The following is a 25,679-nucleotide window of genomic DNA, read 5'->3' on the forward strand; positions in this document are numbered from 1 at the left end:
CCATGGTACCGCTGAAAACGTCATCTTGTCCCGCAAAAAACGAGCCACCATACAGCATTATCAGCAAAAAAATAAAGTTATAGTTCGCAGAATAAAGCGATGCAAAAATAATTATTTTTTATATAAAATTGTTTTCATTGCATAAAAGCTCCAAAACATAAAAAAAGACCTAAATGAGGTATCGCTGTAACTGTACCGACCCGAAGAATAAAACCATCTTATCAATTTCACCGCACGCGGAATGGTGTAAACGCACCCCTAAAAGAAATTCATGAAATGCTGGTTTTTGTTCATTCTGCGTCCCAAAAATCGGAATAAAAAGCGATCAAAAGATGTCACGTGCCCGAAAATGATACCAATTAAAACGTCAACTCGTCCCACAAAAAATAAGACCTCACATGACTCGGTGGGTCAAAATATGGAAAAATTATAGCTCTCAATATGTGGTGATGCAAAAACTATTTTTACAATAAAAAGCGTCTTTTAGCGTCCGACAGCTACCAAACATAAAAACCGCCATAAATAGTAAATCAAACCCCCCGTTATCACTCCCTTAGTTAGGGAAAAATAATAAAATTAAAAGAAAATGTATTTATTTCCATTTTCCCAATAGGGCTAGGGTTAGGGCTAGGGTTACGGCTAGGGTTAGGGCTAGGGTTAGGGTTAGGGTTAGGGCTAGGGCTAGAGTTAGGGCTGAGATTAGGGTTAGGGGTGTGTTGGGGTTAGGGTTGGAGTTATAATTGGGGGGTTTCCACTGTTTGGGCACATCAGGTTCTCTCCAAATGCAACATGACATCTGATCTCAATTCCAGCCAATTCTGCGTTGAAAAAGTCAAATGGTGCTCCTTCCCTTGTAAGCTCTGCCATGCGCCCAAACAGTGTTTTACCCCCACATATAGGGTATCAGCCTACTCAGGACAAATTGCAAAACAACTTTTGGGGTCCAATTTCTCCTGTTACTGGTAGGAAACTAAAAAATTGGGGGCAAAAATATCATTTTTGTGGAAAAAAATTATATATTATTTTCACGCCCGGGAGTTATTAACTTCTGTGAAGCAGTTGGGGGTTCAAAGTGCTCACCACACATCTAGATAAGTTCCGTGGGGGGGTCTAGTTTCCAAAATGGGGTCACCTGTGGGGAGTTTCAATAGTTTAGGTACATCAGGGGCTCTCCAAACGCACATGACACCCGCAGACCATTCCATCAAAGTCTGCATTCCAACACGTCATCACTTCCCTTCCGAGCCCCGACGTGTGCCCACACAGTAGTTTTCTCCCACATATGAGGTATCAGCGTACTCAGAACAAATTGGACAACGACTTTTGGGGTCCATTTTCTCCTGATACCCTTGGGAAATAAAAAAATTGGGGACTAAATGATCATGTTTGTGAAAAAAATATGATTTTTTTATTTTCATGCCCGGGCATTATAAACTTCTGTGAAGCCCTTGGGGGTTCAAAGTGCTCACCACACATCTAGATAAGTTCCTTAGGGGGTCTAGTTTCCAAAATGGGGTAATTTGTGGGGGGTTTCCACTGTTTAGGTACATTAGGGGCTCTCCAAAGGCAACATGACACTCGCAGACCATTCCATCAAAGTCTGCATTCCAAAACGTCACTACTTCACTTCCGAGCCCCGACATGTGCCCATACAGTAGTTTTCTCCCACATATGAGGTATCAGCGTACTCCGGAAAAATTGGACAACTTTTCGGGTCCAATTTCTTCTGTTACACTTGGGAAAATAAAAAAATGGAGACTAAAAGATTATGTTTGTTGAAAAAATACGATTTTTTTTATTTTCACGCCCGGTCATTATAAACTTCTGTGAAGCACTGGGGGGTTGAAAGTGCTCACCACACATCTAGATAAGTTCCTTAGGGGGTCTAGTTTCCAAAATGGGGTCACTTGTGGGGGGTTTCCACTGCTTAGGTACATCAGGGGCTCTCCAAAAGCAACATGACACCCGCAGACCATTCCATCAATGTCTGCATTCTAAAATGTCACTACTTCCATTTCCGAGCCCTGACGTGTGCCCATACAGTAGTTTTCTCCCACATATGGGGTATCAGCGTACTCAGGACAAATTGGACAACAACTTTTGGGGTCCAATTTCTCCTGGTACCCTTAGGAAAATAAAAAAAATTGGTGACTAAAAGATCATGTTTGTTGAAAAAACACGATTTTTTTATTTTCACGCCCGGTCGTTATAAACGTCTGTGAAGCACTGGGGGGTTCAAAGTGCTCACCACACATCTAGATAAGTTCCATGGGGGGTCTAGTTTCCAAAATGGTGTCATTTGCGGGGGGTTTTCACTGTTTTGGTACATCAGGGGCTTTCCAAACGCGACATGGTGTCCGATCTCGATTCCAGCCAAACACGTCAAATGACGCTGCTTCCCTTCCGAGCTCTGCCATGCGCCCAAATAGTGGTTTACCCCCACATGTGGGATATCAACGTACTCAGGACAAATTGCACAATAACATTTAGGGTCCTGTTACCCTTGGAAAAGTAAGAATTGAGGGTGAAAAGATCATTTTTGTGGAAAAAATATGATTTTTTAATTGTACGGCTGTACGTTATAAACTTCTGTGAAGCCATTGGGGGTTCAAAGTTCTCACCACACATCTAGATAAGTTCCTTGGGGGGTCTAGTTTCCAAAATGGTGTCTTTTTTGGGGGGTTTCCACTGTTTTGGTACATCAGGGGTTTTCCAATTGCGACATGGTGTCCGATCTCAATTCCAGCTAAAAAAGTCAAATGGCACTGCTTCCTTCTAAGCTCTGCCATGCGCCCAAATAGTCATTTAAACCCACATATGGGGTATCAGCGTACTCAGGACAAATTGCACAATAACTTTTAGGGTCCTGTTACCCTTGGAAAAATAAAAATTGGGGGTGAAAAGATCATTTTTGTGGAAAAAATATGATTTTTTAATTGTACCGCTGTACGTTATAAACTTCTGTGAAGCCCTTGTGGGTTCAAAGTTCTCACCACATATCTAGATAAATTCCTTGGGGGTGTCTAGTTTCCAAAATGGGGTCACTTGTGGGGGGTTTCCACTGTTTAGGTACATCAGGGGCTCTCCAAACGTGACATGGCATCCGATCTGAATTCCAGCCAATTTTGCATTGAAAAAGTCAAACGGTGCTCCTTCCCTTCTGAGCACTGCCATGCACCAAAACAGTGGTTCCCCCCACATCTCAGGTATCAGCGTACTCAGGACAAACTGCACAATAACTTTTGCAGTCCAATTTCTCCTGTAACCCTTGGTAAAATAAAAAAAAAATTGAACCTGAAGTATTTTTTTGGTGAAAAAAAGTTAAATGTTCATTTTTTTTTAAATATTCAAAAAATTCCTGTGACGCACCTAAAGGGTTAATAAACTTCTTGAATGTGGTTTTGAGCACCTTAAGGGGTGCAGTTTTTAGAATGGTGTCACTTTTGGGTATTTTCTATCATATAGACCCTTCAAAGTGGCTTCAAATGTGATGTGGTCCGTAAAAATAAAATGGTGTTGCAAAAATGAGAAATCGCTGGTCAACTTTTAACCCTTATAACTTCCTAACAAAAAAAAATTTTGGTTCCAAAATTGTGCTGATGTAAAGTAAACATGTGGGAAATGTTACTTATTAAGTTTTTTGTGTGCCATATCTCTGTGATTTAAGGGCATGAAAATTCAAAGTTGGAAAATTGCAACATTTTAAAAATTTTCGCCAAATTTCCGTTTTTTTCACAAATAAATGCAAGTTATTTGAATGAAATTTTACCAATACCATGAAGTACAATATGTCACGAGAAAACAATGTCAGAATCACCAGTATCCATGGAAGCGTTTCAGAGTTATTACCTCATAAATGGACAGTGGTCAGAATTGTAAAAATTGGCCCTTTCATGAACGTGCAAACCACCCTTGGGGGTTAAGGGGTTAATGGACATAGCCATCTTGGTAGTGACATTACTGTGATTGGCTAGCTGCATTACCTCATTAGAGGTTATAAAAAGACCAGTACCGCCAGACTTGGCTCACTGATGTCATTGCACAGCTCAGGGACAATTCTTATTGAAGGGAGAGAGGTCTTGTCCAGGTCTGTGAGTGCACAGTTTATTGACTCAGAGTCCTCCAGTTTTGATACTGGTATCGATGCTGAACATTCATACTAACTGTCCTTCTAAGCGCTAATCTTCTGCATTGCTGTTTGTATCAGATAGATTCTGCATTTAGCCTAGGGAGGTATAGTTGCAAGAGCAGAGAGAGTGGTGGAATTCCGTCTCTAGGCAGGGCTTAGGGCTTTGCAGTCCATTGCAAAACATATAGCTGAAGGCATGTGACCACATTCATTTTTGGGGGTGAAAAAATTGTCATCCGTAGAGTATTACGTGCTTTCTGGTACATTTCGGTGTTATATAACACTCCCAAAAAACGTTGAAATTTTTTTCTGGATTCAATTACTCACCCATAGAGTGTTACGTGCTTTCTGTTATATTTTGGGAGTATATAGCACTCAAAAAAGGTTGTAAAATATTTATGGATTAAATTATTCACCCATAGAATATTACGCGCTTTCTGTTAAATTTTAGTGGTACATAATACTCCAAAAAAAGTTGAATTTTTTTTCTGTATTCAATTACTCACTCATAGAGTACTATATGCTTTCTGTTACACTTTGGTGGGATTTAACACTCCAAAAGTGTTGAAATTTTTTTTCTGGATTCAATTACTCACCTACAGAGTATAACATGCTTTGCGGTATATTTTGGTGTTGTATAACACTCCAAAAAAGTGCTCAAAAATTTTTCTGGATTCAATTATTCACCCATAGACTAATACATGCTTTCTGTTACATTTTGGTGGTATATAACACTACAAAAAGCATTGAAATTTTTTTCTGGATTGAATTTGGAATACATACAGTATTATGTGTTTTGTTTTACATTTCGGTGGCATATAACACTCCAAAAAAGTTCAACTTTTTTTCTGGATTCAATTAGTCATCCATACAGTTTAACATGGTTATTTTTGCCACCTTTCCAAAATTTTTCCTGGATTGAATTCGCCATCCATACAGCATTATATGCTTTGTTTAAAATTTCCGTGGTATATAACAGGAAAAGTCAGTTTTCGACATTTAGCATCAGACACTAACTGTCCAGTACAAACCCCGAACTTTTAAGTTCAGTTCGATCATCTCTAGTAATGACCCAAACTTTAAATTCAGCATTTGTCCCATTTAATAAATATCACAGGAAAAATATAACAAATCCAGAATTGCTGTTTGTTGACTTTGACTGAAAACAAAATTAGAAAAATCTGGGAAAGTCATATAAACCTCAAAATTTTAGTAACAGGAACTACAAAGCCTTATGCAAAAAACAAGCCCTTCCACAGCTCAATCAACGGAAAAAAGTTGAAATCCTTAAAATATGCCAACACATAAAAATATAAATGAGATTCTTTTAAAAAAATATAATAAAACAAACTATACATGTGGTATTGTTGAATCTGTAATGACCCAAAGGATAAAAAGAGCACACTGAAAGCTATAAAAAATAACGAAAATGTTTTATATCCAAAAAATTGTAATAAAAAGCTATGAAAAAGTGGCTTGAACCCCAAAATCATGCAAATAAAAACTATAGATTCGTCACTCAGAAAATTGTTGTTTTTAATCACCTTATTTTTCAAAAGATGGTGTAAAAATTGTTGAAAAAGTCCTATCCAAAATGGTAAACATAAGAACTATAGCTAGTCCTGCAAAAAAGAAAAAAATAAATAAACCCCTATACTGCTCTGTCAATAGAAAAATACAAAAGTCTCCTGGAAAGTGGCGACAGAAAAATGATATTTTTTTTAAAGGATAAAATATAGAAAGGTTCTAGAGATTAGTTGCCAGCCTTTAATGCCCAAGGGCTCAGACCACTCTCACTCCAACACTGCTACCATCTATTAATCTATCATTAAACAGACGCTCAACACACTTTAATGTGCTATATTCCACTCAATAGTGTTTCCTAATGAATTGCAGCATTGTGTTCATCAGCTGACAGAACACAGACATGAAAAAATGAATAAGACACTTGACTCAATGAGAACTCTGACCTTTACAGATTAGAAACATAGTTAGTTACTTCTGTACAATACATAAAAGGAATTTACCAGATAAAATTGTTTTATTTTCTTATGAAGAAAGTTACATTTTCAAATAATTTTAATAAAGTTCCTGCGTATTTTATGAATTTGGACTATTGGACATTCTGTAGTTTCCACATATAGCAAAAAGATGGTTAATGATTTGGGAAACCACCAACAATTAGAAGAGATTATCTGTAGCAATTCGGCGTTCCTGAGAAATCCTTCTACAGACCTTTATGAATTGTTAGAAACAACTTAGTTTAACGCAATGTGACTTTCATCATGAATGTGTTAAGAAGTCGTTGTGAAGCTCACATTGTCTGTAGCCATGTCTGTATGTATTGTACATATACCACTGAAAAATTGCCCAGATAAATCAGGCTGACATTGATTGAAAATACATTCGCCTCAGAAATGCTTTCGATAAGGCCTCTTTCACACTTCAGTTTTTTTGCATCAGTTCAAATCCGCCAAAAAGTCAGACAAGCAGATCCGTTCTCAACTGATGTGAACGGATGGCACAGGATCCATTTTCAGACGGATCCTGAAAATGAGGAAATTTAAAGAAACCGCTGGCCGGGAAGGAGAGAGAGAGAGAGAGAAGTCCGGCACCCAAAGCTCCGTTTTGAAATCTTTGAGGATGGTGACGGACAGCTACTTTTGGCGGATCCTCACAAAAAACGGATGCAACGGACAGCAATCCGTCACAATCCGCCATTAATGCAAGTCAATGGGGAAAAAAAACGGACCCTCAAAAAAAAAAATTGAGGATCCGTTTTTTTCAAAACCTGGCGGATTGTGACTGATTGTAAAAAACGGAAGTGTGAAAGAGGCCTAAGTCACAAGGTTTTGCAAGGCAATGCATTAAAAAATGTCACCATACTTGTACTGTATAGTGGGAGCTGAAATTAAATAATGTTAGATTGAGGCTATATTCACACAGCCTTGTAACACGTTTGTGTGCTGTCCATCTTTTTCTTGGACTAAATAGGAACTCATGGGGAGCAATTCATCAGGACCGGCATTTTTTTCATCAGTCTCGAAGAGGGGACATTTTGGAGTGGCGCTCCAGATTCATTAAGAGGCTTTTGCCTCTAAATGAATCCATCGAAGCGTGTAGTGGCATGAGCCGCTATGTGAGCATTGCCACAAATCTTATTTCAGCCCCTGTTAGAATAACATTTGTGGTGTAGTGGACGAAGCCACATGTCATGAATTTGAAGAACGGGATTCATCACACCCTAACTTGCCCAAGCTTTACCCACTTTATCTGAACTGGGGCTAGAATGGAGAAAACATGCATTTTTGTGTAACCTTGTGTTTGCACAAAAAAAGTGACTTTTCAAAGCTTTTTTTTTTTTTTTTACAGAAAACTGGTGAAAAATCTTTGATAAATTGCCCTCACAGAGTTTCTTAGATCTATACACACATGGGTGAAGAATAAGGCTCTCACATATGGAGACTTATTGAAGGCTCTATTCTGATTCATGTTTCAGCATCAGAATTGGCCATTCAGGTCTGTGAGGATTTGTGAAACATGGATGAAAATTGGCAGGCTCCAGTTTGCTTCTATATCTCACAGATTTGTTGTTCAGTGATAAAACTGCATACAAATATGTGATCTTCCAGTGTTCCTTTTATAGGCTTGGGAGCAAAAATATTTAATTGGTGAAAAAAACAAATGAGAAAAAAAACCAGATGCAACGCGGATGCCACACAAAGGCAATATGGATGACACATGAGAAAAAGTGTTCCATTTCTCACAGATGGTAGCATTTACATGGATATGTGAATGTAACCTCATCCTGAGAAATATCCAAGTAATGGATTTTTATTCTTTCAGAAAACAAACATATCCGGGTGAAGTGTCACTTGATGCACTGCTGATGAATCTGACCAACGAATAATATCTTTGAAAACTTTATTTTTATGGTTTAAAAGTCAGCGCATTTTGAGATCAACGCAGGACCTCTTTATCAGGACAAACGCCTAGTATATCCTTATGGTAAATGATCCTATTTATACGAGTTATTACTTTGAGAGAAAAAAAAGCCACCAAACAAGCACATGATAATGTCAATACCTCGTATACAGTCATGGCCAAAAGTATTGACACCCCTGCAATTCTGTCAGATAATATTCAGTTTCTTCCTGAAAATGATTGCAAACACAACTTCTTTGGTATTATTATCTTCATTTAATTTGTCTTAAATGAAAAAACGCAAAAGAGAATGAAGCAAAAAGCAAAATATTGATCATTTCACACAAAACTCCAAAAAACGGGCCGGACAAAAGTATTGGCACCCTCAGCCTAATACTTAGTTGCACAACCTTTAGCCAAAATAACTGCGACCAACCTCTTCCGGTAACCATCACTGAGTTTCTTACAATGCTCTGCTGGAATTTTAGATCATTCTTCTTTGGCAAACTACTCCAGGTCCCTGATATTAGAAGGGTGCCTTCTCCAAACTGCCATTTTTAGATCTCTCCACAGGTATTCTATGGGATTCAGGTCTGGACTCATTGCTGGCCACCTTAGAAGTCTCCAGTGCTTTCTCTCAAACCATTTTCTAGTGCTTTTTGAAGTGTGTTTTGGGTTATTGTCCTGCTGGAAGACCCATGACCTCTGAGGTAGACCCAGCTTTCTCACACTGGGCCCTAAATTATGCTGCAAAATTTGTTGGTAGTCTTCAGACTTCATAATGCCATGCACACGGTCAAGCAGTCCAGTGCCAGAGGCAGCAAAGCAACCCCAAAACATCAGGGAACCTCCGCCATGTTTGACTGTAGGGACCATGCACTTTTCTTTGAATGCCTCTTTTTTCTCCTGTAAACTCTATGTTGATGCTTTTGCCCTAAAAGCTCTACTTTTGTCTCATCTGACCAAAGAACATTCTTCCAAAATGTTTTAGGCTTTTTCAGGTAAGTTTTGGCAAACTCCAGCCTGGCTTTTTTATGTCTCGGGGTAAGAAGTGGAGTCTTCCTGGGTCTCCTACCATACAGTCCCTTTTCATTCAGATGCCGACGGATAGTACGGGTTGACACTGTTGTACCCTCGGACTGCAGGGCAGCTTGAACTTGTTTGGATGTTAGTGGAGGTTCTTTATCCAACATCCGCACAATCTTGCCTTGAAATCTCTTGTCAATTTTTCTTTTCCGTCCACATCTAGGGAGGTTAGCCACAGTGCCATGGGCTTTAAACTTCTTGATGACACTGTGCACGGTAGACACAGGAACATTCAGGTCTTTGGAGATGGACTTGTAGCCTTGAGATTGCTCATGCTTCCTCACAATTTGGTTTCTCAAGTCCTCAGACAGTTCTTTGGTCTTCTTTCTTTTCTCCATGCTCAATGTGGTACACACAAGGACACAAGTTGAGTCAACTTTAATCCATGTCAGCTGGCTGCAAGTGTGATTTAGTTATTGCCAACACCTGTTAGGTGCCACAGGTAAGTTACAGGTGCTGTTAATTACACAAATTAGAGAAGCATCACATGATTTTTCGAACAGTGCCAATACTTTTGTCCACCCTCTTTGTTATGTTTGGTGTGGAATTATATCCAATTTGGCTTTAGGACAATTCTTTTTGTGTTTTTTCATTTAAGACAAATTAAATGAAGATAATAATACCAAAGAATTTGTGTTTGCAATCATTTTCAGGAAGAAACTGAGTATTATCTGACAGAATTGCAGGGCTGTCAATACTTTTGGCCATGACTGTAAATAGGATTATTTACCACAAGGATGTACTAGGTTTTTTGTCCTGGTGAAGAGGTCTTGCATTGACCTTGAAATGTGTTGACTTTTAAATCATAAAAATAAAGTTTTCAAGGTTATTATTCATTGTTATTATTATTATTTAGCACCCTTTATTCCATGGCGCTTTACATGTGAGGAGGGGTATACATAATAAAACAAGTACATTAATCTTAAACTATACAAGTCATGACTGGTACAGGAGGAGAGAGGATCCTGCCCACAAGGGCTCACAATCTACAAGGAATGGGTGAGGATACAGTAGGCGAGGGTAGAGCTGGTCGTGCAGCAGTTTAGTCCATCAGTGGTCACTGCAGGTTGTAGGCTTGTCGGAAGAGGAAGGTCTTCAGATTCTTTTTGAAGGTTTCTATGGTAGGCGAGAGTCTAATATCTTGTGGTAGAGAGTTCCAGAGTAGGAGTGCTGCACGGGAGAAATCTTGTATGCGATTGTGGGAAGAGGAGATAAGAAGGGAGTATAGAAGGAGATCTTGTGAGGATCAGAGGTTGCGTGCAGGTAAGTACTGGGAGACGAGGTTACAGATGTATGGAGGACACAGGTTGTGGATGGCTTTGTATGTCAAGGTTAGGTTTTTGAACTGGAGTCTTTGGGCAATGGGGAGCCAGTGCAGGGATTGACCGAGGGGAGAGGCCAGGGAATAGTGGGGGGACAGGTGGATTAGTCGGCTAGCAGAGTTTAGAAAAAAATGGAGAGGTGCGAGAGTGTTAGAGGGGAAACCACAGAGCAGGAGGTTGCAGTAGTCAAACTGGAAATGATGAGGTTATGGAATAAGGTTTTTACAGATTCTTGGTTTATTAATATACGGATCCGGGAAATATTCTTAAGTTTAAGTCGGCAGGAAGTGGAAAGGGCTTGGATATGAGGTTTGAAGGAGAGATCAGTGTCAAGGATTGCCCTGAGGCAGAGAGTTTGTGGGACTGGGGAGCGTGAGTAGCCATTTACTTTAATGGATAGGTCTGTTGGGGGAGTAGAGAGGGATGGGGGAAAGATGATGAATTCTGTTTTGTCGATATTAAGCTTTAGAAATCTAGCGGAGAAGAAGGATGAAATAGCAGACAGACATTGTGGGATTCTAGTTAGTAGGGAGGTGATATCTGGTCCAGAGATGTAGATCTGTGTGTCATCAGCATAGAGATAGTACTGAAAGCCATGAAATTCTATGAACTGTCAAAGGCCGAAGGTGTAAATGGAGAAGAGCAGGGGCCCTAAGACTGAATCTTGCAGGACTTCGACAGATAGGGGTTGAGGTGAGGAGGTGGTGTGTGAGTGGGAGACGCTAAATGTCCAGTCTGTTAGGTATAATGAGATCCAAGATAGGGCCAAGTCAGTGATGCCAAGAGATGAGAGGGTCTGTAATAATGGGAATGGTGGGAATGGTCCACTGTGTCAAAGGCAGAGGAAAGGTCTAGGAGGAGGAGGACAGAGTAGTGTCGCATGGCTTTGGAGGCTAACAGGTCATTGGTGACCGTTGGTCAGATTCATCAGCAGCGCATCAAGTAACACTTCACCAGGATATGTTTATTTTCTAAGTCTTATGGACTTGTGGCCTGCAGCAGCTGATACATGCGATTTTTACATGTTGCTTAGGTTGCAACACTGCCAGGTGAGCAGATCCATTTCTGTTTTCTGTGTCTATTTAACAGTTAAAACCCTATTTTGTGCTACTTTATTTCCCAGTTTTCCACAATTATAATTTCCCAGGACAGTTTTAGTGTGGCCATTGAATGAATGTCTGTAGGCTTCTTGTTAGTCGATTTGCGGTCGTTTGCAACCTGTTTAGACAGGCTGACTGCATTTTCATGAACACTAAATTATAATTAATGCAATCGACCTGTGTGCGTAAAATATCAATATTCACAGCAGCACATGTCCTATATACACAATAGGACGTGCTGCTGAAAACTTAAAATGATGATTTTTAAGTAAGGTTCAAAATTATTTTATCCAAATAACATTTCTAGAGTGATGTGCTGCCTGTTTAGAAAGTCTGATTATTGAGAACATTCATGACAGTGTAAGTGCTATTTTACTTTTCTGCTAATGAAACATACAGTTATTTTCAAGGTAAGAATTTCCATAATGATATAAACCTTCCTGAATGATCAACTAATATTTTCATCTGTATTACTAGACTGCTAACCCATTGATATTTAAACATTTAGCATTTTTCTAAATATACCAAAGGTTATCTTGTGCACATACAGGGTGCGCCATTTATATGGATACACCTAAATAAAATGGGAATGGTTGGTGATATCAACTTCCTGTTTGTGGCACATTAGTATATGGGAGGGACGAAACTTTTCAAGATGGGTGGTGACCATGGTGGCCATTTTGAAGTTAGCCATTTTGGATCCAACTTTATTTTTTCCAATAGAAAGAGGGTCATGTGACACATCAAACTTATTGAGAATTTTCCAAGGAAAACAATGGTATGCTTGGTTTTACTGTAACTTTATTCTTTCATGAGTTATTTACAAGTTTATGACCACTTACAAAATGTGTTCAAAGTGCTGCCCATTGTGTTGGATTGTCAATGCAACCCTCTTCTCCCACTCTTCACACACTGATAGCAACACTGCAGAAGAAATGCTAGTCTAAGGGGGTCAGATTCCTTGTAGGAATGCTCGGACCTGACACCCATAATGTGGTGGTGCATCATCTTGCTGGAAAAACTCAGAGAACATGCCATCTTCAGTGCATAAATAGGGCAACACATCATCATATAGCAAGTTCAGATATTCAGTGGCATTGAGGCTTCTATTGATGAAGTATAGCCCCACTATCTTTGTACCCCATATACCACAGCATACCATCAATTATGGGTGTCAGGTCGGAGAATTCCTACATTAATAATTTCCTGGAAAGTGGATTGGTCGACATAGAATCATAGAATCGTAGAGTTGGAAGGGACCTCCTGGGCCATCTGGTCCAACCCCCTGCTCAAAGCAGGATTCGCTAAATCATCCCAGTCAGATGTCTGTCCAGTCTCTGTTTGAAGACTTCCATTGAAGGAGAACTCACCACTTCTCGTGGCAGCTTGTTCCACTCATTGATCACTCTAACTGTCAAAAAGTTTTTTCTAATATCTAATCTGTGTCTCCTCCCATTCAGTTTCATCCCATTGCTTCTAGTCTTTCCTTGTGCAAATGAGAATAAAGTTGATCCTTCTACAATGTGACAGCCCTTTAGATATTTGTAGACAGCTATTAAGTCTCCTCTCAGCCTTCACTTTTGCAAACTAAACATTCCCAAATCCTGCAACCTTTCCTCATAAGACAGGGTTTGCAGAACAGTCACCATTCTGGTCGCTCTTTTCTGAACTTGCTCCAGTTTGTTGATGTCTTTTTTAAAATGTGGTGCCCAAAACTGGACACAATATTCCAGATGAGGTCTGACCGAAGAGGAGTAGAGGGAAATAATGACTTCACGTGATCTAGACTGTATGCTTCTGTTAATACATCCTAGAAATGCATTTCCCTTATTTGCTGCTGCATCACACTGTTGACTCATATTCAGTCTGTGATCTATTAGTATACCCAAGTCTTTTTCACATGTGCTGTTGCTTAGCCCTATTCCTCCCATTCTGTATGTTTTTTTCATTTTTATTGCCCAGATGTAGTACTTTGCATTTTTCCCTGTTAAAAACCATTCTGTTAGTTGCTGCCCACTTCTCCAGTTTATTTATATCTTTTTGAATCCTCTCTCTCTTCTCTAGTATTAGCTATCCCTCCTAGCTTTGTGTCATCAGCAAATTTAATCAGTTTACCCTCAATTCCTTCATCTAAATCATTGATAAAGATGTTGAACAATACAGGGCCCAGGACAGAGCCCTGTGGTACCCCACTTGAGACATTCTTCCAACTGGATGTGCAGCCATTTACGACCACTCTTTGGGTCCGATCACTAAGCCAGTTATGAATCCACCTAACAGTTGCCTTGTCCATTCCATACTTAGTCATTTTTTTCAATAAGGATTGTATGAGATACTTTGTCAAATGCTTTGCTGAAGTCAAGATATACTACATCTACAGCATTTCCTTGATCCACCCAATCAGTGATTCCATCATAGAAGGAAATTAAGTTAGACTGACATGACTTATTAGTTACAAACCCATGCTGACTCTGTTTAATCACTTCATTCTTATCCAGGTACTGACATACATGTTGTTTAATAATTTGTTCAAAGATCTTTCCTGGTATAGAAGTCAGACTCACCGGCCTATAGTTGCCTGGGTCCACCTTCTTCCCCTTTTTGAAGATAGGAACAACATTTGCTCTTCTCCAGTCTTCTGGGACTTCTCCTGTTCTCCAAGTATTTTCAAAGATTATGGAGAGGGGTTCAAAAATTTCTTCTGCTATCTCCTTCAGTACTCTGGGGTGTAATTCATCTAGACCTGGAGACTTGAATTCATTTAGGTTAGCTAAGTGTTTCCTCACTATCTTTCTGTTTATAGATATCCTGGATTCTTCTATTCCCTTAATAGGACAGTGAAGAACAGTAAATGTTACATTTCCTTTCTGAGAGAAAACAGATGCAAAATAGGAATTTAAAAGTTCGGCTTTCTCAACATCCTGTCTTACCATTTCATCATTTTCATCCTGTAAAAATCCTATAGCATCTTTGACTTTTCTTTTACTTTTGACATATCCCCAAAATCCTTTATTATTGCTTTTGACATCTCTTGCAAGCCTCAATTCATTGTCAGCTTTAATAATCTGATTTGTGCCCTGCAGGTTCTGCAGACAGCATTATATTCTTCTTTAGAAATGCCTCCCTCTTTCCATTTTATAAACATTTTTTTCTTCCTTTTTAGCATGTGCTTAAGTTCTGTGTTCATCCATCCTGGTTTCCTTAAATGCTTCCTATTCTTCCCTCTTTTCGGAATTGTTAACAATTGTGCTTTGAGAATTTCATTTTTCAAGATTTCCCATCCTTCCTGGACATTTTTGTCTTTAAGGATATCCAGCCATTGGATCCCTCCAATTCTCTTTCTGAATCCCTTAAAATCTGCCTTTCTGAAATCTAACCTTGACGTCTGAGTCTTCACAGGTCTTCCTCCTCTAGTTATCCAAAATTCTAAAATAGCATTGGCGCTACCTCCTAGGGTCCCAGCCACTTTTACCTCCTCAACCATTTCCTCCCTGTTTATAAGGATTAGATCCAAGGTAGCAGTTCCCCTTGTTTTCTCCCCTACCTTTTGGAATATAAAGTTGTCAGCAAGAGAGGATAAGAATTTCCTTGACATGGGGCAGTTGAATGGCCACCAATGTCTCCCGATCTGACCCCCTTATATTTGGGGTCATCTGAAGGCAATTGTCTATGCTGTGAAGATACGAGGTGTGCAGCATCTGAAACAACGGATACTAGAAACCTGTGCTAGTATTTCTTCTGTGGTGTTGCTATCAGTGTGTCAAGAGTGGGAGAAGAGGGTCTTGGATTGACAATCCAAGACAATGGGCAGCACTTTGAACATAGAGAGGTCACAGCAGCAATCCTCCAAGAGGTTCCAAGTACAAATAAATCGACTTCTAGCACTTCCAACAGACAGAGGTAAATAGGGCTATCACCAACACCTTGCTGAATCAACTAAAGGTACTTAAGCCTCCAGCAAGGGTGTTTAATTCAGCTGCAGTCGGCAGGTTGTAGATCACCGCTAGGTCCTAGAGAGAGAAGGATATCACTCCACAGCTGAGATGCAAGATCCAGAATGTGCCTGCAGAGCTAGGTGCAGTGACTTGATCCAGAATGACTGTCTGTCACACCTGACACACCTGTGACAGGCACACTACAAGTGGAACAGCTCTATCTATAGTGTAGTTGCCATGATTGGCACTGTAAGTTGTCTCCCATATCACTGCATAAAACCTCTGGGGAACCATAGCCCATTCAATCAATTAATCAGTGGGGGTGCAAAGAGTTAGAACCTCACCAATCTAATGCTGATTACCTAATCTAAGGATAGGTCAACAATATTAAACCTCTTTAAAGGGCTTTAAATGAATAGTCTATAAAGCAAATAGGTCTTTGCATCTGGTCTGTCTGTACTAAGAAATATGTCAAAGCAGCTTTCCAGTCATTCCGGACCCTCATAGGGTGGTTTACGCATAGCTCGGTTGAAAAAAAAGTAATACAAATACTTGACTAGCCTCTATTTAATTTGGAATCTTGTAGTGCACTATTTCAGAATGTAATGTGTAGGCATATACTGATGAGCCATCACCAGATTTGCCCACCCATGCCATTAATTTCTTTCCAGTAGGGAGTCATCACAGCCTTACAATGCCAACACACATTAGATTTCAGTCGGCTAGTGATTGGCTCATAATCTAATGGGTATTGTGGCCTCCTAACTCTCCCCTGACAGATGATGTGGGAGAAATAATAGTTCAGCAAATTGAAGATAAACATCTGATCCTTTTGTTCTCCCCAAAATATGATAACATCAGCGCAGTCTGGCAGTGGCCATTGAAAACACATTGGTAAGTCGTGAGAGATAGCTGTTGACAAGCAATTGCATGTAACTGTCCAGCTGTAGACTACTGCTTCTCTTATACAGCCAAAGGTATTTTAGAGTGTAAAATAGATATATAATTGCAAAGAGCAGAATAGATAGATGAAGGGGTTTTCTGAGTTATAGACAAATTTCACAGTGACTGCAGGTTGCTCCTCTCCCTGTTTATAAACGCTCTACTCATTAAGTATTGTATAGATATGCATTATAGTCAGTGTCAGACAGGGGTGCCAAGGGTCCACCATTAACACTGACTTTTGGGACTCACTATTCAACTACATGGAAATTTTACATTACCCTCATTCAGGGTCGTAACGATTGTGGTCGCAGAGGGTGTGACCGGACTCGTATGGGATGGGGGTCCGCCAATGCCAATTTTACTTAGATGTGTTTCCTAAGAGGTACATTCAGTAGAAATATATTGCGGCACAGAGACCCACTGAGTTCCTGTGCAGCAATACATGCCGCTGCCTGATCAGTACCGGCACGCCGAAGTCAGCTGTTGACTCCAGCGTCGGCTAAAGAAAAGTACTGCGTGATGTGAGAGTGGAGAAAGGTGAGTAGAATCATTTATTTCTTTTTAAAATGTGCATAAGAAAAACGGAAGGGACCCAGGATGGGAGACATTATATCAGAATGGGGATATTGTACCAGTATGGGGACATTATACAAGTATGGGGGAAATTATACCAAAATGGTATATTACATGAGGGGTGAATATATATGTCTTTACAGGATCTACAACACTATAAGGGCCAATAAATGTGACTAACATTCACGTGGGGGCCTAAGTCCAAATTTTGCACTGGAGCCCATCAGACTCTAGTTACGCCACTGCCCTCATGCACAATTTTTATTTTGTTTCTATATAATAATATACTGATAAGTTTGTTAAATGATGATATGCTCCCTTTGTCTGTACAGTAGTGAATCAAGGGCCCCCCGGAGGATTCACCTTTTCTCCTGTGGTCCAGTCCAAGCCTATTTGTAGTTAATATTGGAAGTACTGTATATCAGCAAAGAGCCTCTGATATATTCAAAGTACACATTTTCTCAGATAGTAGTGGTTGTTACATTCTAAAAATAAAAAAATAAAAATCTTCCTTTAAAACTTCACCTAAAAATTGGACTGGTAGTCTGATCTAAGCATGTTCCACCAAATTTGAGTTATCTCTAGTTTTGTCGGCATGATCTCTTTTCTTCTCAGATGTCAGTGGATTGTTCTTCCTCAGCGAAATGGAGCTTATCTGGACTACTGCCTTAGTGCATTTAAGTATCAGTGCCCATTTTAAACAAGTAAAATAACCATGTTGGCAAAATGCGAGACGCTTTTACTATGATATTATTTTCCACAGCAGTGTTACTACAGCAGCAGTAAAGAGAGCTCTTAAAACTGTAGCCCACGTTCACTTCATAGTGCACCTGTTCCTAGTGACAACCAAGACAGTCATAGAGATAAAACCTCACTATTAAATGTCTACTTTGCTAGAGCACAGTTGGCTCACAAATCATTTCAAAATTACATACAAAATTAACTATTTCACTGCAAAAATCTGCAGGACAATAGTTCTACATTTTGGTATTGACCAAACTCATGTTAGGGTTTAGTTCAGCATATGCAAAGCTCATGAGATTTTCAAGCAGGAACCACATCTGAAAATGCCATCGTTTTTGCAGAATTTATTTTCCCGGAACATGTTTTTGCAGGGTTTTCCCGCGTTTCTTTGAGTAGTTTGTAAACTTTTTTGTTGGCATTTTCATAAGCCTTTGTTGGCCATCTTTTGAGTGCTTTCTGGTAGAATTTTGGTGCGATTTACATCCTTTTTTAAAATTCCATTAAGAAATGAGTAAAACACAAGCTTTTTGGGCAAAAACACTCTTAAACACTCAAAAAGATGCTCAAGCATCTTTTGCGTGCCCTTTTAGTCTTCATACAGTATTGTAGGTTAGAAGGGTCTTCCAAGTGGAAAACACCTAAAGAATGGACTGTTCACTTCTTTTAACCACTTGTCATTTTTGGAAACCAGTTAAAAGACGTTCAAAAGCCTGAACTTATGAACAGAAAATAACTTTTACATTGAAGTTGCAAATATTAATTCTCTTGAGTGTTTTCAAAGTGCTTTTTCAGTTGGGTTTTGGAGTGAGCTCGCTCCAAACCCACCTGAAAAAAGGTTATGTGAATATATACCCTTAGGAGTCTGTAAAGTAAAGAATAATAGTTCAAGACTGCAATACAGAAATCCTAAAGCACGTAGATAATATGGCATATCACTCCCACTGGACAGTGTGAGTGGATGCGGGGTTGAATGAATATGGACATATGATGTTCTGCATGTTTATTGAAGGTAGTCCAGTGAGAAGGAACAACTGATATGTCACTACTTACTAAATCTCACAGCAGTGACTTATTTGTGCTAAATATCCCAAGCATAGACTAGAAATTGAAGGATGAGGAAAAACTAAAACAAGTTACAGTGGGGAAAAAAAGTATTTAGTCAGTCAGCAATAGTGCAAGTTCCACCACTTAAAAAGATGAGAGGCGTCTGTAATTTACATCATAGGTAGACCTCAACTATGGGAGACAAACTGAGAAAAAAAAATCCAGACAATCACATTGTCTGTTTTTTTTTCATTTTATTTGCATATTATGGTGGAAAATAAGAAAAAAGAGGGGGAGAAGCCAGCGCTGCTTGTGGTCAGAACGTAATACAAGAAGTGTGAAAACACACATAGGTTTCAATCTGTATTCAAAAATGAGACATTTAGCAAAAAATTGATCAATTGTTTGAGCTACCCCGCCACGTCAAGGCAGTCTCGTATGGGGAGTCCTACTCTACGTTTTTTATATTCGCTGTGCCATTACGGCCTCCTAAATGTATAAAAGCAAGACCTCATTACATGCACACTGTACCTCAAGCATTTCAGAATCGCTCCTATGGCACCAGAGAGGACAAGCGCAGATAAAGATTAGCCAGGTCCATGCAGACATTTCAGGTCCAACCTCCACACTGCCTGTCCAGCACCACATGATAAAGGACGATCCAGGCCCAGATACAGGTGCGTAATCAAATAAAGCCTAGGGCAGGGCAGGGCTGCCGTTTAATGTGAACAGCAGCCTAGATCAATCACTGAGAAAACAGAAAGAATGGCGTACATGACCCAGCGCGCACGGCTACAGTGGTGGTCAGCCACAAAACCAATATCAAGAAAAAAGAGGGGGAGAAGCCAGCGCTGCTTGTGGTCAGAACGTAATACAAGAAGTGTGAAAACACACATAGGTTTCAATCTGTATTCAAAAATGAGACATTTAGCAAAAAATTGATCAATTGTTTGAGCTACCCCGCCACGTCAAGGCAGTCTCGTATGGGGAGTCCTACTCTACGTTTTTTATATTCGCTGTGCCATTACGGCCTCCTAAATGTATAAAAGCAAGACCTCATTACATGCACACTGTACCTCAAGCATTTCAGAATCGCTCCTATGGCACCAGAGAGGACAAGCGCAGATAAAGATTAGCCAGGTCCATGCAGACATTTCAGGTCCAACCTCCACACTGCCTGTCCAGCACCACATGATAAAGGACGATCCAGGCCCAGATACAGGTGCGTAATCAAATAAAGCCTAGGGCAGGGCAGGGCTGCCGTTTAATGTGAACAGCAGCCTAGATCAATCACTGAGAAAACAGAAAGAATGGCGTACATGACCCAGCGCGCACGGCTACAGTGGTGGTCAGCCACAAAACCAATATCAAGAAAAAAGAGGGGGAGAAGCCAGCGCTGCTTGTGGTCAGAACGTAATACAAGAAGTGTGAAAACACACATAGGTTTCAATCTGTATTCAAAAATGAGACATTTAGCAAAAAATTGATCAATTGTTTGAGCTACCCCGCCACGTCAAGGCAGTCTCGTATGGGGAGTCCTACTCTACGTTTTTTATATTCGCTGTGCCATTACGGCCTCCTAAATGTATAAAAGCAAGACCTCATTACATGCACACTGTACCTCAAGCATTTCAGAATCGCTCCTATGGCACCAGAGAGGACAAGCGCAGATAAAGATTAGCCAGGTCCATGCAGACATTTCAGGTCCAACCTCCACACTGCCTGTCCAGCACCACATGATAAAGGACGATCCAGGCCCAGATACAGGTGCGTAATCAAATAAAGCCTAGGGCAGGGCAGGGCTGCCGTTTAATGTGAACAGCAGCCTAGATCAATCACTGAGAAAACAGAAAGAATGGCGTACATGACCCAGCGCGCACGGCTACAGTGGTGGTCAGCCACAAAACCAATATCAAGAAAAAAGAGGGGGAGAAGCCAGCGCTGCTTGTGGTCAGAACGTAATACAAGAAGTGTGAAAACACACATAGGTTTCAATCTGTATTCAAAAATGAGACATTTAGCAAAAAATTGATCAATTGTTTGAGCTACCCCGCCACGTCAAGGCAGTCTCGTATGGGGAGTCCTACTCTACGTTTTTTATATTCGCTGTGCCATTACGGCCTCCTAAATGTATAAAAGCAAGACCTCATTACATGCACACTGTACCTCAAGCATTTCAGAATCGCTCCTATGGCACCAGAGAGGACAAGCGCAGATAAAGATTAGCCAGGTCCATGCAGACATTTCAGGTCCAACCTCCACACTGCCTGTCCAGCACCACATGATAAAGGACGATCCAGGCCCAGATACAGGTGCGTAATCAAATAAAGCCTAGGGCAGGGCAGGGCTGCCGTTTAATGTGAACAGCAGCCTAGATCAATCACTGAGAAAACAGAAAGAATGGCGTACATGACCCAGCGCGCACGGCTACAGTGGTGGTCAGCCACAAAACCAATATCAAGAAAAAAGAGGGGGAGAAGCCAGCGCTGCTTGTGGTCAGAACGTAATACAAGAAGTGTGAAAACACACATAGGTTTCAATCTGTATTCAAAAATGAGACATTTAGCAAAAAATTGATCAATTGTTTGAGCTACCCCGCCACGTCAAGGCAGTCTCGTATGGGGAGTCCTACTCTACGTTTTTTATATTCGCTGTGCCATTACGGCCTCCTAAATGTATAAAAGCAAGACCTCATTACATGCACACTGTACCTCAAGCATTTCAGAATCGCTCCTATGGCACCAGAGAGGACAAGCGCAGATAAAGATTAGCCAGGTCCATGCAGACATTTCAGGTCCAACCTCCACACTGCCTGTCCAGCACCACATGATAAAGGACGATCCAGGCCCAGATACAGGTGCGTAATCAAATAAAGCCTAGGGCAGGGCAGGGCTGCCGTTTAATGTGAACAGCAGCCTAGATCAATCACTGAGAAAACAGAAAGAATGGCGTACATGACCCAGCGCGCACGGCTACAGTGGTGGTCAGCCACAAAACCAATATCAAGAAAAAAGAGGGGGAGAAGCCAGCGCTGCTTGTGGTCAGAACGTAATACAAGAAGTGTGAAAACACACATAGGTTTCAATCTGTATTCAAAAATGAGACATTTAGCAAAAAATTGATCAATTGTTTGAGCTACCCCGCCACGTCAAGGCAGTCTCGTATGGGGAGTCCTACTCTACGTTTTTTATATTCGCTGTGCCATTACGGCCTCCTAAATGTATAAAAGCAAGACCTCATTACATGCACACTGTACCTCAAGCATTTCAGAATCGCTCCTATGGCACCAGAGAGGACAAGCGCAGATAAAGATTAGCCAGGTCCATGCAGACATTTCAGGTCCAACCTCCACACTGCCTGTCCAGCACCACATGATAAAGGACGATCCAGGCCCAGATACAGGTGCGTAATCAAATAAAGCCTAGGGCAGGGCAGGGCTGCCGTTTAATGTGAACAGCAGCCTAGATCAATCACTGAGAAAACAGAAAGAATGGCGTACATGACCCAGCGCGCACGGCTACAGTGGTGGTCAGCCACAAAACCAATATCAAGAAAAAAGAGGGGGAGAAGCCAGCGCTGCTTGTGGTCAGAACGTAATACAAGAAGTGTGAAAACACACATAGGTTTCAATCTGTATTCAAAAATGAGACATTTAGCAAAAAATTGATCAATTGTTTGAGCTACCCCGCCACGTCAAGGCAGTCTCGTATGGGGAGTCCTACTCTACGTTTTTTATATTCGCTGTGCCATTACGGCCTCCTAAATGTATAAAAGCAAGACCTCATTACATGCACACTGTACCTCAAGCATTTCAGAATCGCTCCTATGGCACCAGAGAGGACAAGCGCAGATAAAGATTAGCCAGGTCCATGCAGACATTTCAGGTCCAACCTCCACACTGCCTGTCCAGCACCACATGATAAAGGACGATCCAGGCCCAGATACAGGTGCGTAATCAAATAAAGCCTAGGGCAGGGCAGGGCTGCCGTTTAATGTGAACAGCAGCCTAGATCAATCACTGAGAAAACAGAAAGAATGGCGTACATGACCCAGCGCGCACGGCTACAGTGGTGGTCAGCCACAAAACCAATATCAAGAAAAAAGAGGGGGAGAAGCCAGCGCTGCTTGTGGTCAGAACGTAATACAAGAAGTGTGAAAACACACATAGGTTTCAATCTGTATTCAAAAATGAGACATTTAGCAAAAAATTGATCAATTGTTTGAGCTACCCCGCCACGTCAAGGCAGTCTCGTATGGGGAGTCCTACTCTACGTTTTTTATATTCGCTGTGCCATTACGGCCTCCTAAATGTCTCATTTTTGAATACAGATAGAAACCAATGTGTGTTTTCACACTTTATGTATTACGTTCTGACCACAAGCAGCGCTGGCTTCTCCCCCTCTTTTTTCTTGATATTGGTTTTGTGGCTGACCACCACTGTAGCCGTGCGCGCTGGGTCATGTACGCTATTCTTTCTGTTTTCTTAGTGATTGATCTAGGCTGCTGTTCACATTAACAGCGGCCCTGCCCTGCCCTAGGCTTTATTTGATTACGCACCTGTATCTGGGCCTGGATCGTCCTTTATCTGTGGTGCTGGTCAGGCAGTGTGGAGGTTGGACCTGAAATGTCTGCATGGACCTGGCTAACCTTTATCTGCGCTTGTCCTCTGGTGCCATAGGAACGATTTTGAAATGCTTGAGGTACAGTGTGCATGTAATGAGGTCTTGCTTTTATACATTTAGGAGGCCGCTATGGCACAGCGAACATAAAAAACGTAGAGTAGGACTCCCCATACGAGACTGCCTTGACGTGGCGGGGTAGCTCAAACAATTGATCAATTTTTTGCTAAATGTCTCATTTTTGAATACAGATAGAAACCAATGTGTGTTTTCACACTTTATGTATTACGTTCTGACCACAAGCAGCGCTGGCTTCTCCCCCTCTTTTTTCTTGATATTGGTTTTGTGGCTGACCACCACTGTAGCCGTGCGCGCTGGGTCATGTACGCTATTCTTTCTGTTTTCTTAGTGATTGATCTAGGCTGCTGTTCACATTAACAGCGGCCCTGCCCTGCCCTAGGCTTTATTTGATTACGCACCTGTATCTGGGCCTGGATCGTCCTTTATCTGTGGTGCTGGTCAGGCAGTGTGGAGGTTGGACCTGAAATGTCTGCATGGACCTGGCTAACCTTTATCTGCGCTTGTCCTCTGGTGCCATAGGAACGATTTTGAAATGCTTGAGGTACAGTGTGCATGTAATGAGGTCTTGCTTTTATACATTTAGGAGGCCGCTATGGCACAGCGAACATAAAAAACGTAGAGTAGGACTCCCCATACGAGACTGCCTTGACGTGGCGGGGTAGCTCAAACAATTGATCAATTTTTTGCTAAATGTCTCATTTTTGAATACAGATAGAAACCAATGTGTGTTTTCACACTTTATGTATTACGTTCTGACCACAAGCAGCGCTGGCTTCTCCCCCTCTTTTTTCTTGATATTGGTTTTGTGGCTGACCACCACTGTAGCCGTGCGCGCTGGGTCATGTACGCTATTCTTTCTGTTTTCTTAGTGATTGATCTAGGCTGCTGTTCACATTAACAGCGGCCCTGCCCTGCCCTAGGCTTTATTTGATTACGCACCTGTATCTGGGCCTGGATCGTCCTTTATCTGTGGTGCTGGTCAGGCAGTGTGGAGGTTGGACCTGAAATGTCTGCATGGACCTGGCTAACCTTTATCTGCGCTTGTCCTCTGGTGCCATAGGAACGATTTTGAAATGCTTGAGGTACAGTGTGCATGTAATGAGGTCTTGCTTTTATACATTTAGGAGGCCGCTATGGCACAGCGAACATAAAAAACGTAGAGTAGGACTCCCCATACGAGACTGCCTTGACGTGGCGGGGTAGCTCAAACAATTGATCAATTTTTTGCTAAATGTCTCATTTTTGAATACAGATAGAAACCAATGTGTGTTTTCACACTTTATGTATTACGTTCTGACCACAAGCAGCGCTGGCTTCTCCCCCTCTTTTTTCTTGATATTGGTTTTGTGGCTGACCACCACTGTAGCCGTGCGCGCTGGGTCATGTACGCTATTCTTTCTGTTTTCTTAGTGATTGATCTAGGCTGCTGTTCACATTAACAGCGGCCCTGCCCTGCCCTAGGCTTTATTTGATTACGCACCTGTATCTGGGCCTGGATCGTCCTTTATCTGTGGTGCTGGTCAGGCAGTGTGGAGGTTGGACCTGAAATGTCTGCATGGACCTGGCTAACCTTTATCTGCGCTTGTCCTCTGGTGCCATAGGAACGATTTTGAAATGCTTGAGGTACAGTGTGCATGTAATGAGGTCTTGCTTTTATACATTTAGGAGGCCGCTATGGCACAGCGAACATAAAAAACGTAGAGTAGGACTCCCCATACGAGACTGCCTTGACGTGGCGGGGTAGCTCAAACAATTGATCAATTTTTTGCTAAATGTCTCATTTTTGAATACAGATAGAAACCAATGTGTGTTTTCACACTTTATGTATTACGTTCTGACCACAAGCAGCGCTGGCTTCTCCCCCTCTTTTTTCTTGATATTGGTTTTGTGGCTGACCACCACTGTAGCCGTGCGCGCTGGGTCATGTACGCTATTCTTTCTGTTTTCTTAGTGATTGATCTAGGCTGCTGTTCACATTAACAGCGGCCCTGCCCTGCCCTAGGCTTTATTTGATTACGCACCTGTATCTGGGCCTGGATCGTCCTTTATCTGTGGTGCTGGTCAGGCAGTGTGGAGGTTGGACCTGAAATGTCTGCATGGACCTGGCTAACCTTTATCTGCGCTTGTCCTCTGGTGCCATAGGAACGATTTTGAAATGCTTGAGGTACAGTGTGCAT

The 25,679-nt window shown here is 41.2% G+C and overlaps 1 protein-coding gene across 2 annotated transcripts in view; it reads right to left on the reverse strand.

Moving 5' to 3' along the window:
* Nucleotides 1-25,679, reverse strand: part of AHRR (aryl hydrocarbon receptor repressor) — a 480,666-nt gene that overhangs the window by 431,172 nt on the left and 23,815 nt on the right. The window contains exon 1 of one of the 2 annotated variants that reach the window (XM_073587799.1): nt 19,334-19,426. The exons of the other annotated variant lie outside the window; for it this stretch is intronic. The gene's annotated coding sequence lies outside the window, so the exon portion shown is untranslated. Of the gene's footprint in view, nt 1-19,333; nt 19,427-25,679 lie in introns of those variants that run through there. 2 annotated transcript variants of the gene reach the window in all.

The sequence above is a fragment of the Dendrobates tinctorius genome, unplaced genomic scaffold (assembly GCF_039654945.1).
Source record: "Dendrobates tinctorius isolate UK_male_01 unplaced genomic scaffold, ASM3965494v1 ptg000102l, whole genome shotgun sequence".
Taxonomy (NCBI): domain Eukaryota; kingdom Metazoa; phylum Chordata; class Amphibia; order Anura; family Dendrobatidae; genus Dendrobates; species Dendrobates tinctorius.